The sequence below is a fragment of the Phyllobates terribilis genome, unplaced genomic scaffold (genome assembly GCF_046119375.1).
Source record: "Phyllobates terribilis strain yellow unplaced genomic scaffold, ASM4611937v1 Scaffold_11__3_contigs__length_659146591, whole genome shotgun sequence".
Lineage (NCBI taxonomy): Eukaryota > Metazoa > Chordata > Amphibia > Anura > Dendrobatidae > Phyllobates > Phyllobates terribilis.
This window is the reverse complement of record NW_027362771.1, coordinates 534,063,084-534,084,072: the sequence shown is the minus strand read 5'-3', so window position 1 is coordinate 534,084,072 and position 20,989 is coordinate 534,063,084.

Sequence of the window (20,989 nt, the reverse complement as noted above, 5' to 3'; positions counted from 1 at the left end):
TTCCACAAGCAGGGGTCCCACAACATTACCCGTGCCCTCCCCAGTGCACTTACTGTCAAGGACCGCCTAACCACAAACACGTGGACAGGTGAATGTGGCCAGGCACGGTACGGAGCCAGTCCACAACTTTTTTTGCTGAGAGTTGTATTTAGCTCGGTGAAAGGACTGGCATAGAGGGAAACCGTATATACTCCAGCTGTCATTTCTCCGTCACCAGGTTCCGCCCATTGTCACACACGACCATGCCTGGCTGTATGTTAAGCGGTGAGAGCCACAGATCAGGCTGCTGTGTTACAGCTTTCAACAACTCTGCACCGCTGGGAGGTTTGTCAATTAAGCATTAAGCATCTTATCTTCAGCACAGCCTTTTGCCGCTTGGCCAAGGCAGTGCTGCCAGCTTGTGACTGATGTGGTCATTTCGGAGATGTAGGAGGAGGTGCATGAGCTGAACAATGTGATTACATTGAGGTTAAATTGGTGACACTGTTTTTTATACTAAAGAAAGATCCTATTGTTTTGTTTTTTTTTACGTTATTTTTTAAGACAAATGCATTCACCGGGAAATGTCATTTTAACATTTTACAACCTTTTCTGGCAATGTGGTGTGTGACACATCATCAGACACATCCTGTTTTATTTATAATGGAGGGACTCTGAAAGTCATAAAGCCTATTTTTATAGGGACATCAGACGGCCCTTACTATTCTTAAAAGGCCAGCAGTCAGCCCTCGCTATTGTTAGAGAGCCATCAGCTGGCTATGCTTTGTTGTTCCCATTATTAACAAGTGGGTCTCCTATATTGTTATTGCGTATCCAGTGACTACAAGGGCTGCCAAAAAGTTGGACGCAACCCAATACCCCTTTGAAGAGACATAGAGGAGGGCCTCAGTAAAAAAAAATGTTCTCATTATAAAGGAGCGGGTCTCCTATAGTGGTAATGCCCATGCTGTGACTGCAAGGGCTGCCAAAATTTGGGAAAAACCCCACTAAGAATTTAAAGACACATAGAGCAGGGCCACAGTAACGACAAATTACTATAAGAAAGGAGAGAGTCTGCTATACAGTTATAGGGTATGCAGTGAGTCCAACGGCTGACCAATTTTAGGAAAAACCCCACTAAGAATTTAAAGACACACAGAGCAGGGCCACAGTAACGAGTACGACATGTTCCCATTAGAAAGGAGAGAGTTTGCTATACAGTTATAGGGTATGCAGTGAGTCCAACGGCTGACCAATTTTTGGAAAAACCCCACTAAGAATTTAAAGACACATAGAGCAGGGCCACAGTAACAAGTACGACATGTTCCCATTAGAAAGGAGAGAGTCTGCTATACAGTTATAGGGTATGCAGTGAGTCCAACGGCTGACCAAATTTAGGAAAAACCCTACTAAGAATTTAAAGACACAGAGCAGGGCCACAGTGACGACAAATTCCCATAAGAAAGGAGAGAGTCTGCTATACATTTATAGGGTATGCAGTGAGTCTAACGGCTGACCAAATTTAGGAAAAACCCTACTAAGAATTTAAACACACATAGAGCAGGGCCACAGTAACAAGGTACGACATGTTCCCATTAGAAGGGGGGGTCTGCTATACAGTTATAGGGTATGCAGTGAGTCCAACGGCTGACAATTTTAGGAAAAACCCCACTAAGAATTTAAAGACACATAGAGCAGGGCCACAGTAACAAGGTACGACATGTTCCCATCAGAAGGGGGGGTCTGCTATACAGTTATAGGGTATGCAGTGAGTCCAACGGCTGACAATTTTAGGAAAAACCCCACTAAGAATTTAAAGACACATAGAGCAGGGCCACAGTAACAAGGTACGACATGTTCCCATTAGAAGGGGGGGTCTGCTATACAGTTATAGGGTATGCAGTGAGTCCAACGGCTGACAATTTTAGGAAAAACCCCACTAAGAATTTAAAGACACATAGAGCAGGGCCACAGTAACAAGGTACGACATGTTCCCATTAGAAGGGGGGGTCTGCTATACAGTTATAGGGTATGCAGTGAGTCCAACGGCTGAACAATTTTAGGAAAAACCCCACTAAGAATTTAAAGACACACAGAGCAGGGCCACAGTAATGACAAATTCCCATTAGAAAGGAGAGAGTCTGCTATACAGTTATAGGGTATGCAGTGAGTCCAACGGCTGACAATTTTAGGAAAAACCCCACTAAGAATTTAAAGACACATAGAGCAGGGCCACAGTAACAAGGTACGACATGTTCCCATTAGAAGGGGGGGTCTGCTATACAGTTATAGGGTATGCAGTGAGTCCAACGGCTGAACAATTTTAGGAAAAACCCCACTAAGAATTTAAAGACACATAGAGCAGGGCCACAGTAATGACAAATTCCCATTAGAAAGGAGAGAGTCTGCTATACAGTTATAGGGTATGCAGTGAGTCCAACGGCTGACCAATTTTAGGAAAAACCCCACTAAGAATTTAAAGACACATAGAGCAGGGCCACAGTAACGACAAATTCCCATTAGAAAGGAGAGAGTCTCCCATAGTGTTGGCCTATGCAGTGAATGCAAGGGCTGCCAAACATTTGGAGGCACTTCAATGCCCCTTGGAAGAGACGTGGGGGAGGGCCTCATAAAAAATGTTCCCATTAGAAAGGAGCGGGCCTCCTATATCCGTACCATCTCTACCAGCTCCAATATCTGTTATAGCAGTATCCGAATCCTGTTCTGCCAGTGACGCCATGTCCTTGTTCGTGACTGCGATCCTGACCTTTGGGGTCAGCTGCTGCAGTACCAAGGACTGCCTAGGAGTGGTACCTGGCGGCTACCTGCAGCACAAGCGTAACTCCATCATCAGGAGCTCTAGCAAAAAACAGGTAGCTGTTTAGCTATGCCCCTCCTGAGTAAGCCCAGCTCGTGGAACAGTGGGTCCATGTGTGTGACAATCTACTATCCACAATATGTGATATCACAGCACACCTCCCCCTCCTGTACAATAACATATGACACCTCTATATACAGTAGATAACACAGAATCTACTATTTATTTATTTTACTCACTTATATAGCACTATTAATTCCACAGACATTATGCCCCCATCGGGGCTCACAATCTACATTCCCTATCAGTATGTCTTTGGAGTGTGGGGGAAACTGGAGAACACGGAGGAAACCCACGCAAACACAGGGAGAAGATACAAACTCCTTGCAGATGTTGTCCTTGGTGGGATTTGAACCCAGGACCCCAGCGCTGCAAGGCTACAGTGCTAACCACTGAGCCACTGTGCTGCTACTATTCACAATAGGTGATGTCACAGCTTACCTCCACCCCCCCTCCCCGTACAGTTACTAATAACACCTCTATATACCACAGATATTGGCAAAACCAAAGAAATTAGCCAGACTATAAGCTGGTATACGTGCAAAGCTCACCTCCCCCACCTGTACAATAACAGATGACACCTTTATACGAGTAAATAATGCAAGATAACAATAGGCGATGTCACAGCTCACCTCCTCCTATCTTGTACAATGATAATAGCTATACATACAGCAGATAACAACACATAATCTGTCATTAACAATTAATGATGTCGCAGCTCACCTCCCCCCCCTCCCTTCACAATGACCTTTGCCCAGATCAGAACATGCCTAGAATGCTCCACTTTAGAAAGTCAGAGCCTGTCTATTGAAGCCTATATACAAAATAGAAAGCGTGAGTGTAGTATAAGGCTTAGCAGAGATTGTGAACACTGCCAGATTATTTATTACATATCTTTACAGATGGGAGGGTGCTAAATAATTACCTGAATGTGAACCCAAACTCTATAGAAGTCAATGGGGACTTGAACTTTGGTCCTGTAAAGTGGTCGTAGTAAAAGCTAGGGGGCTGCCAAAGGGAGCAAAGTATTCGCACAGAGAGAGACTCTCTCTCATTCTTTCTCTACTTTCTCTCCTTTTTTCCTATCTTTCTCTTCTCTCTCTCTTCTCTCTTTCTCTTCTCTCTCTCTGTCTTCTCTTTCTCTCTTCTCTTTCTCTTCTCTCTCCTCTTTGGCTGAGTTCACACGATGCGTTTTTCATGCGTTTCCGCGGCGTTTTTGCAGTTGCGTAAACGCATTAAAAACGCATGGTAGAAGGGCAGCAATGTTCCCCAATTGAAATCCGCATGTGCTGTGCCCATGATGCGGATTTTTCCGCAGCGTAAACGCTGCGGTCAAAATTCCGCAGCATGTCAATTAATTTTGCGGAAACGCTGCTCTTTTGCCGCCATTGACTTGCATTAGACCGCATGGAATCCGCATCACTGTATATGTTGATGCGCTTTTCATGCGGTCTAATGTGCGGATGGTACCCGGGTGTGGATGAGAGGACTCTCATCCAGACACAGGTACCATTAAAAAAAAAAAGAATAAAATAAAAAATACATATATTCTCACCTTCTGACGGCCCGCGCAGCGCTCCTGCTTGATTCCCCGCACTTCGGGGTTGAATGAAGAAGGACCTTCGCTGACGTCAGAGTCATGTGACGGGTCACGTGACGCTGACGTCGGAAGGTCCTAAAGTCTTCACTACCGGCAGCCGGGACCGAGCGAAGCAGGACACCGGGGGCCATCAGAGGGTAAAGTATATATTTATTTTTTGACATTCACACACTATATAAATCCATGCCGTTTGCATGGATTTATATAGTGTGACCAAGTTGTCAAGCACTTTCCAAGTGATGCTAAAATCGCTTGGAAAGTGCTTGTCAATGAAAGTGAAGACCGCTTCACATTCGCATGTCCCTGGCAGGAAACCGCATGTACAATCCGCATGCGTTTTTTCCTGCCAGAGAGATGCAGAAACGCTCAGGAAAAAATCCTGAGCATTTCTGCATCGTGTGCACATACCCTTTCTCTCTCTCTCTTTCTCTCTTCTCTCTCTGTTTTCTCTTTCTCTTCTCTCTCTTTCTCTCTTCTCGTTCTGTCTTCTCTCTCTCTCTCTCTCTCTCTTCTCTCTCTGTCTTCTTTCTTTTTCTCTTCTCTCTACTTTCTTTTTCTTCTCTCTTTCTCTCTCTTCTCTTCTCCCTAAATCATGACGGTGTGAAATACGCACACTGTCAGGATTCCTCTCTTTTTCAGCGCAAGTGGCTGATTTGCATACTTTCGGTCATGTGATGACTGGCTTATCATCTGCTTCTAACAATGTTCTATTGAGAGAAGCGGATGAGAATCTATTCGGCGTGTGATTGTACAGTTGTGCTGAAAAGTTTACATACCCCGGCAGAATTTTTCTTTTCTTGGCCTTGTTTCAGAGAATATGAATGATAACAAAAAAACTTTTTCTCCACTCATGGTTATTGGTTGGGTGAAGCCATTTATTGTCAAACTACTGTGTTTTCTCTTTTTAAATCTTAATGACAACCAAAAACATCCAAATGACCCTGATCAAAAGTTCACATACCCCAGTTCTTAATACAGCGTATTGTCCCATCTAACATCAATGACAGCTTGAAGTCTTTTGTGGTAGTTGTGGATGAGGTTCTTTATTTTCTCAGATGGTAATGACGCGCCCCTGGGCCTGTGCTGAGTAGCGTTGCGCACGCGGGGGACTACCCGTCGCCGGATCTGATAGGGGTAGTAGTCTCGTGGCGGTGACCCGGTCCGTGCCCAGGGAGTCAAACTAAGTGGCGGTGCTTGGCATAAGGTGTTATATTGTTCGACTACGCCACCCGTTGAATGCGGTTATGAAACCGCCGCTGCAGGGCAGACCGCTGAGGCCGGTGGTACGGTTGTGCAGCGTGGATAGTATAACCCCCAACGGGAGGGGTACGGCCTCAGGGCAGCCGAAGTGGATGATGGGGTTAGCAGAGTTGCACGCAGGCACCAGGAACCACTTAGAGACAATGCGGTGTAGTTCAGGGTCTTTACTGGTGGCAAAGGTAGACCCTCCCGGAGTACTGGCTAGCGGTCGGGGCCTGGTCAGTCCGTGAGCAGATGGGATCTCCCCTGGCCAGGCGGAGTTGTAGGCCTCCCCAACTAATTGTACTCTTCTGGCTACCTTGCTAGAGGCGGGTAAAAGTAGCCCACGTCCCTGAGTGTACCGTGTGGTGCTCACCCGTATGGCCGGTGACTCGGGGCCTTCTGGTAGCTTCCGCTTCACGACGGCGGTGCTGGTCCCTTGCGTGTGACCGTGCCTTCGGGTTTCTTGGCCAGAGGACCTGAAACCCCCTGCCGGTCGGTTTCTGCTGCTGGGTAAGGATTAGTCCCCACAGCCTCGGACTCCGGGTCCGGTGAGAACTCTTCAATCAGGGCGAGCTCTACAGCTTCCAGCCCCTGACCTCTTTTAGCACGGCTCCCACAGAGCTCCTGATCTCTCTTTCCCTATAGCTGCTCCACTCCAGACCAGACTGTGTCTCTGTCTGGGACTCCTCTTCTTCTCTTTCTTCTAACCCTGCCTCAGCCCCCAGTTTATATAGGGGAAGTTCTTCCCCTCCCAGGAACGGGCAGGAGGTGTGGCATGCTTAGGATTCCTGACCAGGAGACCTCCCACCTGCTCTCAGACGTAATATTGCTATTACTGTGGAAACCAGACCCCTGGGGTGCCACATTCCCCCCTAGTAAAATTTAGTACTCCGGGACTAAACATATTTTTGTAAACATAACAAGTTATAAACAGAAACAGTACAATAAAGAAAAACACATTAGGATGGTCACGGCGTGTCCGCAACCGGGTGCAGTTTTTGAAGAAAACAAGGGTGTCCATTTCACCAAAGAACAGGGAGCCGTAACCAGGTAGGGGTCTGTCCTGCCCCGAGTCTTTAACAGTCTTAGTCCTTTCCTGGGTTACGCTCCAAACATATATACAAAGGATTCCGGATAATCCATAAAAGACACCTATAAAATAACTAGAAATACATAATTATTTACAAGCAACAATAAACAGGTAAATACAAATAAAACAGTCTAAACACTTTAGATCCTCCAACGTACAGGCAACTGGCCTCTAGTGGCCCTAGTAGACCTACGGAGCTGACTGACTGGTCCTGAGCTACAGGGTGTAGGAGCTGTCAAAGGTGAGCTGGGCAGCTGTCTACGGGCTCTTTGGCTCACTAGTGGCACGGCAGGCTCACTATAAGCAGAGGGTCGATTCTCCTGGTCTGCTTGTGTGGGATCTTCTACCTCCTGGACCGGCTACTCTTCCAGCTCTACCTGTTTTTCCGTAGGCACTTGGGATGCTGGCTGGAGGAAGGTGAGGACGGGTACCACAACAGCACCATTTACTTGAGTCCAAGACCGAGGGAAGTCTCCGAGTACAGTACTGACCATCTCCTCCCTTTCCTCTGCGGGTTGAGGGTTTTCTTGATCTTCTTCAGGGTTTCGTAGCTGCTCGGGACACTTCTTCAGGTGATCTCGGGAAACAATGGCTGTGGTTTCTCCTCCGTCCTTACTGATTGTGCAGACTTTTGGGTTCTCATGGCTTGAGGGCAGTACGGTGTACGGGTCCTTCTCCCACCGGTCGTCCAACTTGTGGAGCCGTCTCTTCCTCTTCAAGACCTGCTCTCCAGGTACCAGGGGAACAGCGGGAGCACACTGGTTGTAAGTCTTCTCCTGTCTTTCTCTTGCTTGACGGAGACTTCGCTCAACGCTTTCCTGTACTTTCCGGTACTGCTGCTGCCTCTCTGTGTCCCAGTCTGCTTCTGGTGAAGTGTCCTCGGGTGTCAGGACTCACATATCCAGATCAACAGGCAGCTTACCAGGTCTTGCTCTCATTAGGTAAGCCGGGGTACAGTTGGTAGAACCTACAGGGATGTGGTTGTATAGGTCCACCAGATCAGGCAGTTTCTCAGGCCACAGACTGCGTTCTTCCAGGGGCAATGTTTTCAGAAGGTCTATCACCACCTGGTTCATCTTCTCGCAGAGTCCATTGGTTTGCGGATGATAGGGTGTTGTTCTTATCTTCCGGCAGCCATACAGAGTGCAGAACTCCTGGAAGACTTCCGCTTCAAAGGCAGGTCCTTGGTCCGTCAGCACCTGCTCTGGGTATCCGTGTGGACGGCAGAAGTGCTGCTGGAAGGCTCTAGCTGCTGTTTGAGCCGTTAAGTCCTTGACGGGGACTACAACCAAGAACCGGGAGTAGTGATCCACGATGGTTAACGCATAGACGTAGCCACTTCTGCTGGGGGTCAGTTTTACATGGTCCAAGGCTACCAGTTCCAACGGCTGCCTGGTGACGATGGACTGCACGGGAGTCTTCTGGCTGGCACGGTCCTTCCTTCTTAGGTTGCATGGGCCACAGTCTCTGCACCACCTCTCGATGGTTCCTCTCATGCCTACCCAGTGGAACCGCCCGCGCAGCAGGAACTCCAGCTTCTTCCATCCGAAGTGCCCAGCTCCGTCGTGGTATGCCTCCAGTACCATTGCCGCGTCTCTTCTTGGCACCACTACTTGCCAGATCAGTTCATGCGTCCGGGAGTTAACCATTCTGCGGCACAACATCCCCTTGTAAAGGAACAGTCGACTCTTCTCAGCCCACAGTTGCTTGGTCTCCTCCGGAGCGTCTGGGTCAAGGCGGGCATCTGGCCGAGTCAGCATCTCCTTCACTAGTCGGACGGCGGGGTCACTGTCTTGTGTTTCCGCCCAGTTGTAATGAGGTAAGGGGTTGAACGTAGTGGATTGCTTACCCCTTACACGGTGGGAATACTGGGTAGTCCCATGACGGTGGAACGCGGGGAGTTCAACCTCTTCCAGTTCCTCTGGATCTTCCCCTACGTCCGGTAGGTTTGGCATTCTGGACAAGGCATCCGCGTTGGTATTGGAGCGTCCTGCCCGGTATTTGATCGTGAACTCATAGTTGGACAGGCGGGCCATCCATCTCTGCTCCAGGGCACCGAGTCTTGCAGTGTCCAGGTGTGTCAACGGGTTGTTATCCGTGTACACGGTGAATAGGGAAGAGGCGAGGTAGTGCTTAAAGCGTTCGGTGACTGCCCACACCACTGCCAGGAACTCTAGCTTGAATGAGCTGTAATTCTCAGGGTTTCTTTCGGTGGGTCGCAGTTTTCGGCTGGCGTAAGCAATTACCCGTTCTCTCCCCTGCTGGATCTGGGACAGTACGGCTCCTAGCCCGATGTTACTTGCGTCGGTGTAGAGGATAAAGGGCTGGCTGTAATCAGGGTACGCCAGGATTTCATCCCCCGTGAGGGCCATCTTCAGCTGGCGGAAGGACTCTTCTTCCAGCTTCTCCCATCTGAAGGGCGGCTTCTGGTTCTTGGCCTTCCTGGACTGGCCTATCAGGAGGTCCTGCATAGGAGCTGCCTTTTTGGTGAAACCGGGAATGAATCTTCGGTAGTAGCCTACCAACCCGAGGAACTGCCGCACTTCCTTTACGCTGGAGGGTCTTGGCCATTCCTTAATCGCGGTGATCTTATCAGGGTCGGGGGCCACTCCGTCAGCACTCACCACGTGTCCCAGGTACTGCACTTTTGGTTTTAGCAGGTGACACTTCGACGGTTTCACCTTCAGACCGTAGTTTGCCAGGGCTTCAAACACTTCCGCCAGGTGTTTCAGGTGGTCCTCGTAGGTTTTGGAATAAACTATAACATCGTCCAGGTACAGCAGGACCGTCTCAAAGTTCCGGTGTCCCAGACAGCATTCCATCAATCGTTGGAAGGTTCCTGGTGCGTTGCAGAGTCCGAACGGCATGCAGGTAAACTCGCTAAGTCCCATCGGGGTGGTGAATGCGGTCTTCTCCCGGTCCGCCTCTGCTACAGGAACCTGCCAGTACCCGCTAGTGAGATCCAAAGTGGAGAAGAAGTTAGCAGATTTTAAAGCAGCCAAAGACTCCTCTATCCTTGGTAAGGGGTACGCATCTTTGTGTGTGATACGGTTGATTTTCCGGTAATCTACACACATTCTCATGGTGTTGTCTTTCTTTTTAACTAAGACTAGTGGAGCTGCCCAGGGGCTACAGCTATCCCTGATTACCCCAGCCTCCTTCATGTCTCTAAGCATCCCCTTGGCGTGTTGGTAATGTGCAGGGGGTACGGGACGATACCTCTCTTTTATGGGAGGATGGTCTCCCGTGGGGATGTGGTGTTCTACCCCCTTTACTCGCCCGAAGTCTAGCGGGTGTTTACTGAACACTCTCTCGTATTCCTGGATCACCCGGTAGACTCCCTGCTTGTGGTGAGCGGGTGTGGAGTCAGTACCCAAATGCAGTTGCTGACACCAGTCCTCCATTTGTTGCTTAGAGCCGTTACCTTCCTCTGGATGAGATGGAGGCAAGGGTTCCACGGACTGTACAGAGTTTTGGTTGATGGTATACAATTTGGCTAGCGTAGCATACCGGGGCAGGTACACTTTCCTCTTCCCGATATTTATTATGCGAAAGGGCACCCTCCCATGGCGTACATCAACCACCCCCCGTGCCGTCAAAATGGTGGGCCTACTGTCTGAGTAGACTGGTTCTACCATTGCCTGGTAATCTCTACCTCTCAGACCAATAGCTGCCCGGCACCAAATCATCATTTCACTTTTCGGGGGCATGGCAATAGGGAAAGGGTCACACATTCTCACACTACCAATCTCACCACCGGAGAGTTCCACCTGTTGCCGTCGCATCAGTGCCCGGATCTCTTTTTGGAGCACTCGCTGCTGGCCGGAGCTGGCGTTCTTGGCAACCTGCTGTAAAATAAGAATCACCTCTGCAAGACAATTTTCAATCACATTAGTTCCTAGAGTTATCTTTGGGTGACTCTCGCGCTTGTCAATGTCCACAATGATCAGTCCCTGTGCTGCCAGTTCGACTTTACCGATTTTAATGGTCATCTCTTTAAATCCGATCTGTGGCACGGGCTGACCATTGCTGGCGATGATACTCAAGTCGTCGTCTGGGTAGCGGGTTATATCCGAGTCATTCCAGTACTGCTTGAAGCGCACGTACGGGATGGTGGTGACCTGTGACCCGGTGTCAAGTAGGGCACTCATAGGAATGCCATCCAGTAATACAGGCAAGACTGGACGTCCTCCCACGTATTTGTCATGCCAGTTCGATGGGCCTGGTGATCTTATTCCTAGGGGTTGGCCCTCTACCCCAGGTTGTGCCAGTTTAAAGGACAGTACCTTGCCATATGTCCGGGTTGATTGCAGCGGCGGCAGATGGGTTGTCCGTCCTCGTTGTATCGGTCGCTGGGTCTTCCTCTGGCCGGTGGGGTCCTCTTTGGTCGGCGCCACGGGATATCCTCCGGTCCGGATGCCAGCTGGATCTTCCCTGGAGTAGAAACCTGTAAAGACTGCACAGTTCGGGTTAGCGCGGCAACGCTTTTAGTTAGCTCTTGGACCTGATGGTGCAGGTCTGTAGCCGGGTCATTGTTTAAAGCCTGCGCATCAGCTCCCACAGGCCCTGCCGACAAGGGTGTCGCCTCCTGGTGGTAAGTGGTAGTAGGGCGTCTGTGGGTCACAACGCCACCTGGTGCCGGTTCTCGGAGCACCCGGATGGCCCTGTCCTTGAACTGTGCAAAGTCCAGATGAGGGTCCTGTAAGGCCATTGCCCGCAACTGGGTTCGGTGGGCATTGCAATGTAGACCCTCTATAAATTGTTCAGTCAACAGCTTGTCTTCGTTTCCCACGCCGTCAGGGTCGGCCTGCTTAATGGCTCTCAGGGCCTCTTGTAGGTTTAGTGCATAGTCCCTTATATTCTCATGTGCTCGCTGCTTGCACCCGTAGAATCTAAGCTTGATCTCGGCTGAGGTGCGGGTATCAAAGGTGTTCTTCAGCCGGGTTAGTATCTCTGCGACAGTCCTCCTCCTCCCAAGTGGCCAGGACTTTACCTCCCTTTGGGCTGCCCCTGTTAATTGAGCCACTAGGATGCTCACTTTTTGCTCCTCTGTGAGGGGGTACACCTGGAATAGGCTATCCAGCTTTTCTCTGAAGTCATTTAGGGTATGCGACTCCCCTGAGTACTGGGGTAACCAGGCTGCCCCCGGGATATAGGGCATGGTGAAAGGCATGACCGCAGCAGCGGTGGTGCTGGCGGTGGCTGTGGCAGTGAAGCTCTCCTCCGTATCGGACATCTTCCTCCCCCTTAGTGGACCGTGGCCTACCTTGCGATGATCCTCTTCCGTAGGCCGCGGCTCCGCAGTGGATCGTCAGGGTTGAGGACCTTCCGTCGCGCTCCTGTGACGTCGGCGTCTGCTGGGCTCCTTCCAGGACCTTACGCAACGTCCGGACGTGAGGCGGAGCTTCAGTTCTCGCGCGCTTTCGGAGTCCACGCCCCTCTTCTTCCCGCGCGGCGTCTTCAAGATGGCGTCCAACGGCGGGAAAACTCCACGGATGGCGGGAAGAAGGCAGAAGATGGCGTCGGATGGCGGGAATCGGCTCCAGATGGCGGGAAACGACTCCGGACGGCGGAAAACTTCACCACAGGTAAGTATAAAAGTCTCTTTTTTTTTTTTTTTTTTTCAGGCACGCAGTACCCGGTGGTTGCGGGCACGTAATCCTGCCGACTACGCCAAAAGTTGACGCGCCCCTGGGCCTGTGCTGAGTAGCGTTGCGCACGCGGGGGCCTACCCGGAGCCGGATCTGATAGGGGTAGTAGTTTCGTGGCGGTGACCCGGTCCGTGCCCAGGGAGTCAAACTAAGTGGCGGTGCTTGGCATAAGGTGTTATATTGTTCGACTACGCCACCCGTTGAATGCGGTTATGAAACCGCCGCTGCAGGGCAGACCGCTGAGGCCGGTGGTACGGTTGTGCAGCGTGGATAGTATAACCCCCAACGGGAGGGGTACGGCCTCAGGGCAGCCGACGTGGATGATGGGGTTAGCAGAGTTGCACGCAGGCACCAGGAACCACTCAGAGACAATGCGGTGTAGTTCAGGGTCTTTACTGGTGGCAAAGGTAGACCCTCCCGGAGTACTGGCTAGCGGTCGGGGCCTGGTCAGTCCGTGAGCAGATGGGATCTCCCCTGGCCAGGCGGAGTTGTAGGCCTCCCCAACTAATTGTACTCTTCTGGCTACCTTGCTAGAGGCGGGTAAAAGTAGCCCACGTCCCTGAGTGTACCGTGTGGTGCTCACCCGTATGGCCGGTGACTCGGGGCCTTCTGGTAGCTTCCGCTTCACGACGGCGGTGCTGGTCCCTTGCGTGTGACCGTGCCTTCGGGTTTCTTGGCCAGAGGACCTGAAACCCCCTGCCGGTCGGTTTCTGCTGCTGGGTAAGGATTAGTCCCCACAGCCTCGGACTCCGGGTCCGGTGAGAACTCTTCAATCAGGGCGAGCTCTACAGCTTCCAGCCCCTGACCTCTTTTAGCACGGCTCCCACAGAGCTCCTGATCTCTCTTTCCCTATAGCTGCTCCACTCCAGACCAGACTGTGTCTCTGTCTGGGACTCCTCTTCTTCTCTTTCTTCTAACCCTGCCTCAGCCCCCAGTTTATATAGGGGAAGTTCTTCCCCTCCCAGGACCGGGCAGGAGGTGTGGCATGCTTAGGATTCCTGACCAGGAGACCTCCCACCTGCTCTCAGACGTAATATTGCTATTACTGTGGAAACCAGACCCCTGGGGTGCCACAGTAAAGCTGCCCATTCATCTTGGCAAAAAGCCTCCAGTTCCTGTAAATTCCTGGGCTGTCTAGCATGAACTGCGCACTTGAGATCTCCCCAGAGTGGCTCAATGATATTGAGGTCAGGAGACTGAGCTGGCCACTGCAGAACCTTCACTTTGTTCTGCTGTAGCCAATGACAGGTCGACTTGGCATTGTGTTTTGGATCGTTGTCATGTTGGAACGTCCAAGTACAGCTTCTGGGCTGATGAGTGCAAATTTGCCCCCAGTATTTGCTGATAACGTGCTGCATTCAACTTTCCTTCAACTTTTACCAAGTTTCCTGTGCTTTGTAGCTCACACATCCCCAAAACATCAGCGATCCACCTCCGTGCTTTACTGTAGGAATGGTGTTCCTTTCATCATAGGCCTTGTTGACCTCTCTCCAAATGTAACGTTTATGGTTGTGGACAAAGAGTTCAATTTTGATCTCATCACTCCAAATTACCTTGTTCCAGAAGTTTTGAGGCTCGTCTCTCTGCTGTTTGGCGCGTTGTAGGCGAGATACTTTGTGGCATTTGCGCAGTAATGGCTTTCTTCTGGCGACTCGACCATGTAGCCCATTTTTCTTCAAGTGCCTCCTTATTGTGCATCTTGAACAGCCACACCGCTAGTTTTCAGAGTCCTGAATTTCAGCTGATGTTATTTGTGGGTTTTTATTTACATTCCGAACAATTTTCCTGGCAGTTGTGGCCGAAAGTTTTGTTGATCTACCTGACCGTGGTTTAGTTTTTACAGTGCCCCTGATTTTCCATTTGTTAATCACAGTTTGAACGCTGCTGACTGGCATTATCAATTCCTTGGATTTTCTTTTGTATCCCTTTCCTGTGTTATACAGTTAAACTACCTTTTCCCATAGATCCGTTGACGATTCTTTTTCTTTCCCCATGACTCACAATCCAGAAACGTCAGCGGCTGGATGAAAAATGCAAGAGTCTGTCTGGATCCCAGAAACTCACTCAGCTTTTATGCACACACACTGATTACAAGCAAACAGGTCACAGGTGAGGATGTTACCTTTAGCAGCCATTCAAACCCATTTGTGTCAAATTCTGTGCATGTTATCAGGTCAAAATCACCACGGTATGTGAACTTTTGATCAGGGTCATTTGGATGTTTTTGGTTGTCATTAAGATTTAAAAAGAGAAAACACAGTAGTTTGACAATAAATGGCTTCACCCAACCAATAACCATGAGTGGAGAAAAAGGTTTTTTTGTTATCATTCATATTCTCTGAAACAAGGCCAAGAAAGGAAAAATTCTGCCGGGGTATGTAAACTTTTGAGCACAACTGTATGTATGCACATCGCATACTTGCGGTCACATGACGGGCCACTTACACTGGAAATAGAGGGGAATCCTGAAAGAGTGCGCATTACATCCTGTCATGATTCGGCAATGTGCAGTCACACAGATTTCTAACCTACCTACAGTGCATTGTGAAAGTATTTGGCCCCTTGAACTTTTCTACCTTTTGCCACATTTCTGGCTTCAAACATAAAGATATAAAATTCAAATTTTTTTGGGAAGAATCAACAACAAGTGGGACACAATCGTGAAGTGGAACGAAATGTATTGGATATTTTAAACTTTTTTAACAAATTAAAAACTGAAATGTGGGGCGTGCAATATTATTCGGCCCCTTTACTTTCAGTGCAGCAAACTCACTCCAGAAGTTCATTGAGGATCTCTGAATGATCCAATGTTGTCCTAAATGACTGGTAATGATAAATAGAATCCACCTGTGTGTAATCAAGTCTCCGTATAAATGCGCCTGCTCTGTGATAGTCTAAGGCAGGGGCGTACATAGAAGTCATGGGGCCCCATAGCAGAAGCTCTAATTGGGGGCCCCCCCCTATAAAAAATAAATATTTGTCTGTGTCACAGAAGAGCAGATCTCATAACTTTCCAGCCTTTACATAGTAATTTACCTCCTTCTGAAGTCGTAGATTCCTCCTTCATTGCCCCCATAAAGTATGATGCCAACAAAAGTGCCCCCCAAACAGTTTGATACCCCTATGGTGCATTCCTCCACATGCACAGTATAATGACCCTATTGTACCCCACTTCAACTCCCACGGCAAAGTATGGTGACCCCAACACAGTATAATCCCCCAACTGTGAACCCCACAGAGCCCTCCATACACTCTCATCGCCCCACACACCCCTCCAAACAGTATAATGGCCCCTACACAGCCCTCCAAACAGTATAATGACCCCACACAAACATTCACACTGTATAATTGCTTTCATACAGTATAATGGCCCCCCACATAGGCCTCAAAATATTATAATGGCCCCACATAGTCTTCCATATAGTATAACGCACCACCAATAATCTTCCATATAGTATAATGCGCTCCCATAATCCTCCATATAGTATAATGCTCCCCCCATAAACCTCCATATAGTATAATGCGCCCCCCATAATCCTCCATATAGTATAATGAACTTCCCATGGTCCTCCATAGAATATAATGCACTCCCCATAGTCCTCCATACAGTATATTACACACCCCATAGGGTAAAATGCAGCCCCCATATAGTATAATGCACCCCACAGTCCTGCAGTATTATGGGCACCACGTACTCACTGATTTTAAAATACCGTATATTTTAAATAAGCCGACCCGAATATAAGCCGAGGCCCCTAATTTTACCACATAAAAATGGGAAAACCTATTGATTTGAGTATAAGCCTAGGGTGGGAAATGCAGCACCTACTGGTAAATTTCCCCATCCTCGTATGTGTGGCCCCCTCAATCCCACAATCCCTGGTATGTGTGGCCCCCACAATCCCTGGTATGTGTAGCCTCCTCAATCCCCCAATCCCTGGTATGTGTGGTCCCCTCAATCCCACAATCCCTGGTATGTGTGGCCCCCTCAATCCCACAATCCCTGGTATGTGTGGCCTCCTCAATCCCACAATCCCTGGTATGTGTGGCCCCCTCAATCCCGCAATCTCTGGTATGTGTGGCCTCCTCAATCCCCCAATCCTGGTATGTGTGGCCTCCTAAATCCCCCAATCCTGGTAAGTGTGGCCTCCTCAATCCCCAAATCCTGGTATGTGTGGCCTCCTCAATCCCCCATTCCTGGTATGTGTGGCCTCCTCAACCCCCCAATCCTGGTATGTGTAGCCTCCTCAAGCCCCCATTCCTGGTATGTGTGGCCTCCTCAATACCCCATTCCTGGTATGTGCGGCCTCCTCAACCCCCTAATCCTGGTATGTGTGGCCTCCTCAATCCCCCATTCCTGGTATGTGTGGCCTCCTCAATCCTCCATTCCTGGTATGTGTGGCCTCCTCAATCCCCAAATCCTGGTATGTGTGGCCTCCTCAATCCCCAAATCCTGGTATGTGTGGCCTCCTCAATCCCCCATTCCTGGTATGTGTGGACTCCTCAATTCCCCATTCCTGGTATGTGTGGCCTCCTCAATGCAAGTATCCTGGTATGTGTGGCCTCCTCAATCCCCTAATCCCTGGTATGTGTGGCCTCCTCAATCCCCAAATCCTGGTAAGTGTGGCCTCCTCAATCCCCCATTCCTGGTATGTGTGGCCTCCTCAATCCAAGTATCCTGGTATGTGTGGCCTCCTCAATCCCCTAATCCCTGGTATGTGTGGCCTCCTCAATCCCCAAACCCTGGTAAGTGTGGCCTCCTCAATCCCCCATTCCTGGTATGTGTGGCCTCCTCAATCCCCCATTCCTGGTATGTGTGGCCTCCTCAATCCAAGTATCCTGGTATGTGTGGCCTCCTCAATCCCCCATTCCTGGTATGTGTGGCCTCCTCAATCCCCCATTCCTGGTAAGTGTGGCCTCCTCAATCCCCCATTCCTGGTATGTGTGGCCTCCTCAATCCCCTAATCCCTGGTAAGTGTGGCCTCCTCAATCCCCCATTCCTGGTATGTGTGGCCTCCTCAATCCCCCATTCCTCGTATGTGTGGCTTCCTCAATCCATCCCCCATTCCTGGTATGTGTGGCTTCCTCATCCCCCCCGATCACTGCACACATAAAACAATAAACACTTATACTCACCTTCCTCCCTCACCTCTGCTCCAGCGCTGCGTCCTGTCTGCAGCAGCTCATGTCGACATCTGAGCTGTGCGCGCTCTCAGAAGCCAAGGTGAGTTGCTGCCGACACATTCACTCCTCTCCACGCCGGGACTATGGGCGTGGAGAAGCGTGAATATGCTTTCTCTTTAGCGGCGGGCACTGACAGCAGGAGCTGGGGCTCAGCGCTCCTCCGTGCCCGCTACTAAAGAGAATGAATATTCCGTCTTCTCCACGCCCATGGGAGTGGAGAAGAGGGAATATTCATGTCCCTTTAGCAGCGGGCACACGTGATAGCTGCAGCAGCGGCTACAGCGTGTGCCCTGCTCCTCCACTGCCGCAACCCGCTCTTCTGCCGCCACAACCTCCTACTCACCTCTCCTCCTCGTTCCCACGCTGCTTGGGGCCCTCACGGGCCCCCTCCGGCCACGGGCCCCATAGCAGTGGCGTGGTCTGCTGCCATTGGCGGTACGCCACTGGTCTCAGGGTTCTGTATCAAGTGCAGAGAGCATCATGAAGACCAAGGAACACACCAGGCAGGACCGAGATACTGTTGTGGCGAAGTTTAAAGCCGGATTTGGATACAAAAAGATTTCCCAAGTCTTAAACATCTCAAGGAGCACTGTGCAAGCGATGATATTGAAATGGAAGGAGTATCAGACCACTGCAAATCTACCAAGACCCGGCCGTCCCTCTAAACTTTCATCTCGAACAAGGAGGAGACTGATCAGAGATGCAGCCAAAAGGCCCATGATCACTCTGGATCAACTGCAGAGATCTACAGCTGAGGTGGGAGAGTCTGTCCATAGGACAACAATAAGTCGTACACTGCACAAATCTGGCCTTTATGGAAGAGTGGCAAGAAGAAAGCCATTTCTCAAAGATATCCATAAAAAGTCTTGTTTGAAGTTTGCCACAAGCCACCTGGGAGACACACCAAACATGTGGAATAAGGTGATCAGCTCAGATGAAACCAAAATCGAACTTTTTGGCCACAATGCAAAACGATATGTTTGGAGTAAAAGTAACACAGCTCATCACCCTCAAAACACCATCCCCACTGTCAAACATGGTGGTGGCTGCATCATGGTTTGGGCCTGCTTTTCTTCAGCAGGGACAGGGAAGATGGTTAAAATTGATGGGAAGATGGACGGAGCCAAATACAGGACCATTCTGGAAGAAAACTTGTTGGAGTCTGCAAAAGACCTAAGACTGGGACGGAGATTTATCTTCCAACAAGACAATGATCCCAAACATAAAGCCAAATGTACAATGGAATGGTTCAAAAATAAACGTATCCAGGTGTTAGAATGGCCAAGTCAAAGTCCAGACCTGAATCCAAGCGAGAATCTGTGGAAAGAGCTGAAAACTGCTGTTCACAAACGCCCTCCATCCAACCTCAATGAGCTCGAGCTGTTTTGCAAGGAAGAATGGGCAAGAATTTCAGCCTCTCGATGTGCAAAGCTGATAGAGACATACCCCAAGCGACTTACAGCTGTAATCGCAGCAAAAGGTGGCACTACAAAGTATTAACTCAAGGGGGCCGAATAATATTGCACCCCCCACTTTTCAGTTTTTAATTTGTTAAAAAAGTTTAAAATATCCAATAAATTTCGTTCCACTTCACGATTGTGTCCCACTTGTTGTTGATTCTTCCCCCAAAAATTTGAATTTTATATCTTTATGTTTGAAGCCAGAAATGTGGCAAAAGGTAGAAAAGTTCAAGGGGGCCAAATACTTTCACAATGCACTGTATATGCCTTCAATTTCATACAGAGCCAAATGGACATGTTCTCTTGGATGACAGTCTACGTCCATCTGCACCAGCCCTAAGATGGTGCCATAGGGAAGCACCATATCATGTGACAATTCTCAGCGGTAGTGATCAGAAAACAGATCACTTGTAAAAACCCTGAAAAAGGGGTGAGAAGGTTGGAAAGTTAGAAACCAGCGCAATACATCTTGCAGGCATGTGTGGCCACAGGCATCTCTGTCTCAGGGACTTCAAGTTTATTAGGCTGGAAATATAGGAAGCAGCCAAATAAAAAGTGCAACCGCAGCTGAATCTGTGGGGAAACGTAAGTCAGTGGCAATAGGAAGTTACCCAAGATGAAACCAGTCTCATAATGCTGCTTATGTTATTGCTTTAGGCAATAAATGAAGAAATCCTATAAGTGAGGACACAAAATGAGGAAACTGCTGCCGACGTCAGAGTCTGTTTACAGCTCAAGCTGTTTTGGCGGCACTTATACATTTAGGCGGCACTTATACATTTAGGCTGCACTTATAGCCCCCCCTAATGGATGTTAATGGAAAAACAGATAACACAAAATCTTTAGACATATAGGTTCCTTATTTCTGTCGTTCTGATCATTGCCAGCAGCACAATAAGGTGTCTGTTAATTTATTGTAAAAAATAGCACATTTTTTCTTGCAGATGACAGAATCTGCACCAAAGTCTCCAACGCAAATTGAATGCAACCTTACTGACGCAAAGGGATGCATTTACCAAAACTGTCCACTAGGAAAATGAGGGACCTTACATTATGTTCTACCTGCACCACTGGCGTACACAGACCGAAAAGGACCCCTGTGCAAGAACAATATATGGGCCCTTTGCAGCCGAAGAGCTCCTAAAAATGCTAAATTGCACCTGCTATGGAGGTAGAAATGGGCCCCTGTGCGGCTGCACCGGTTGCACCAACGATATGTCCGCCCCTGACCTGCACCATTTTTAAGAGTATATTGGGACTGATATGATGGCATTAGACAATGATGCATAAAATGTAGAAGTTCTATCAAATTATGGAGGTGCAGCAATTACAAATCATTAGTGTACATGTATCTCTATTATGAGGTAGTGATGAAAAAATGTTTTGCATCAGACAGTCAAATGTATCATGCCACCAACAACACTGTATAAAGTGTGGCACAATTTGGGCTATTTTTTAAAGTTTTTACCAAGTTCTTACAATGCTATGGGTTAAAGTTTAGGAATAGTCATAAAATGTGATGCATCACTAAAACTGCAAGTTCAGAGAGACAGGATATAGAAAACAAATATTGCAATGTACACAGTGTAAGGGTGTGACAGGAGCAGATATATGCCTCTCCCCCTAAAGACAATGTCTGCAAGGACTGTATGTGCATATGTGTTATGACATGGTTTTATTGTACTTTTATGAATGATGTAAAAAATGAAACTCCATAGAATCTTATAGGCACTAAGGTGCAGTTAATGTATAATGTATTTTGTGTAACACATTTAGGGAAAGCTTATGGATAAGTATAGGACACAGATATAGGATAGGGCTCATAGTTTAGATTAGAAATGGGAAAAGTGCAGTTGTGGGCACTGTAAGTCAGGAAGCAGTCATTTACAGTAAGGGAGTAGTTAA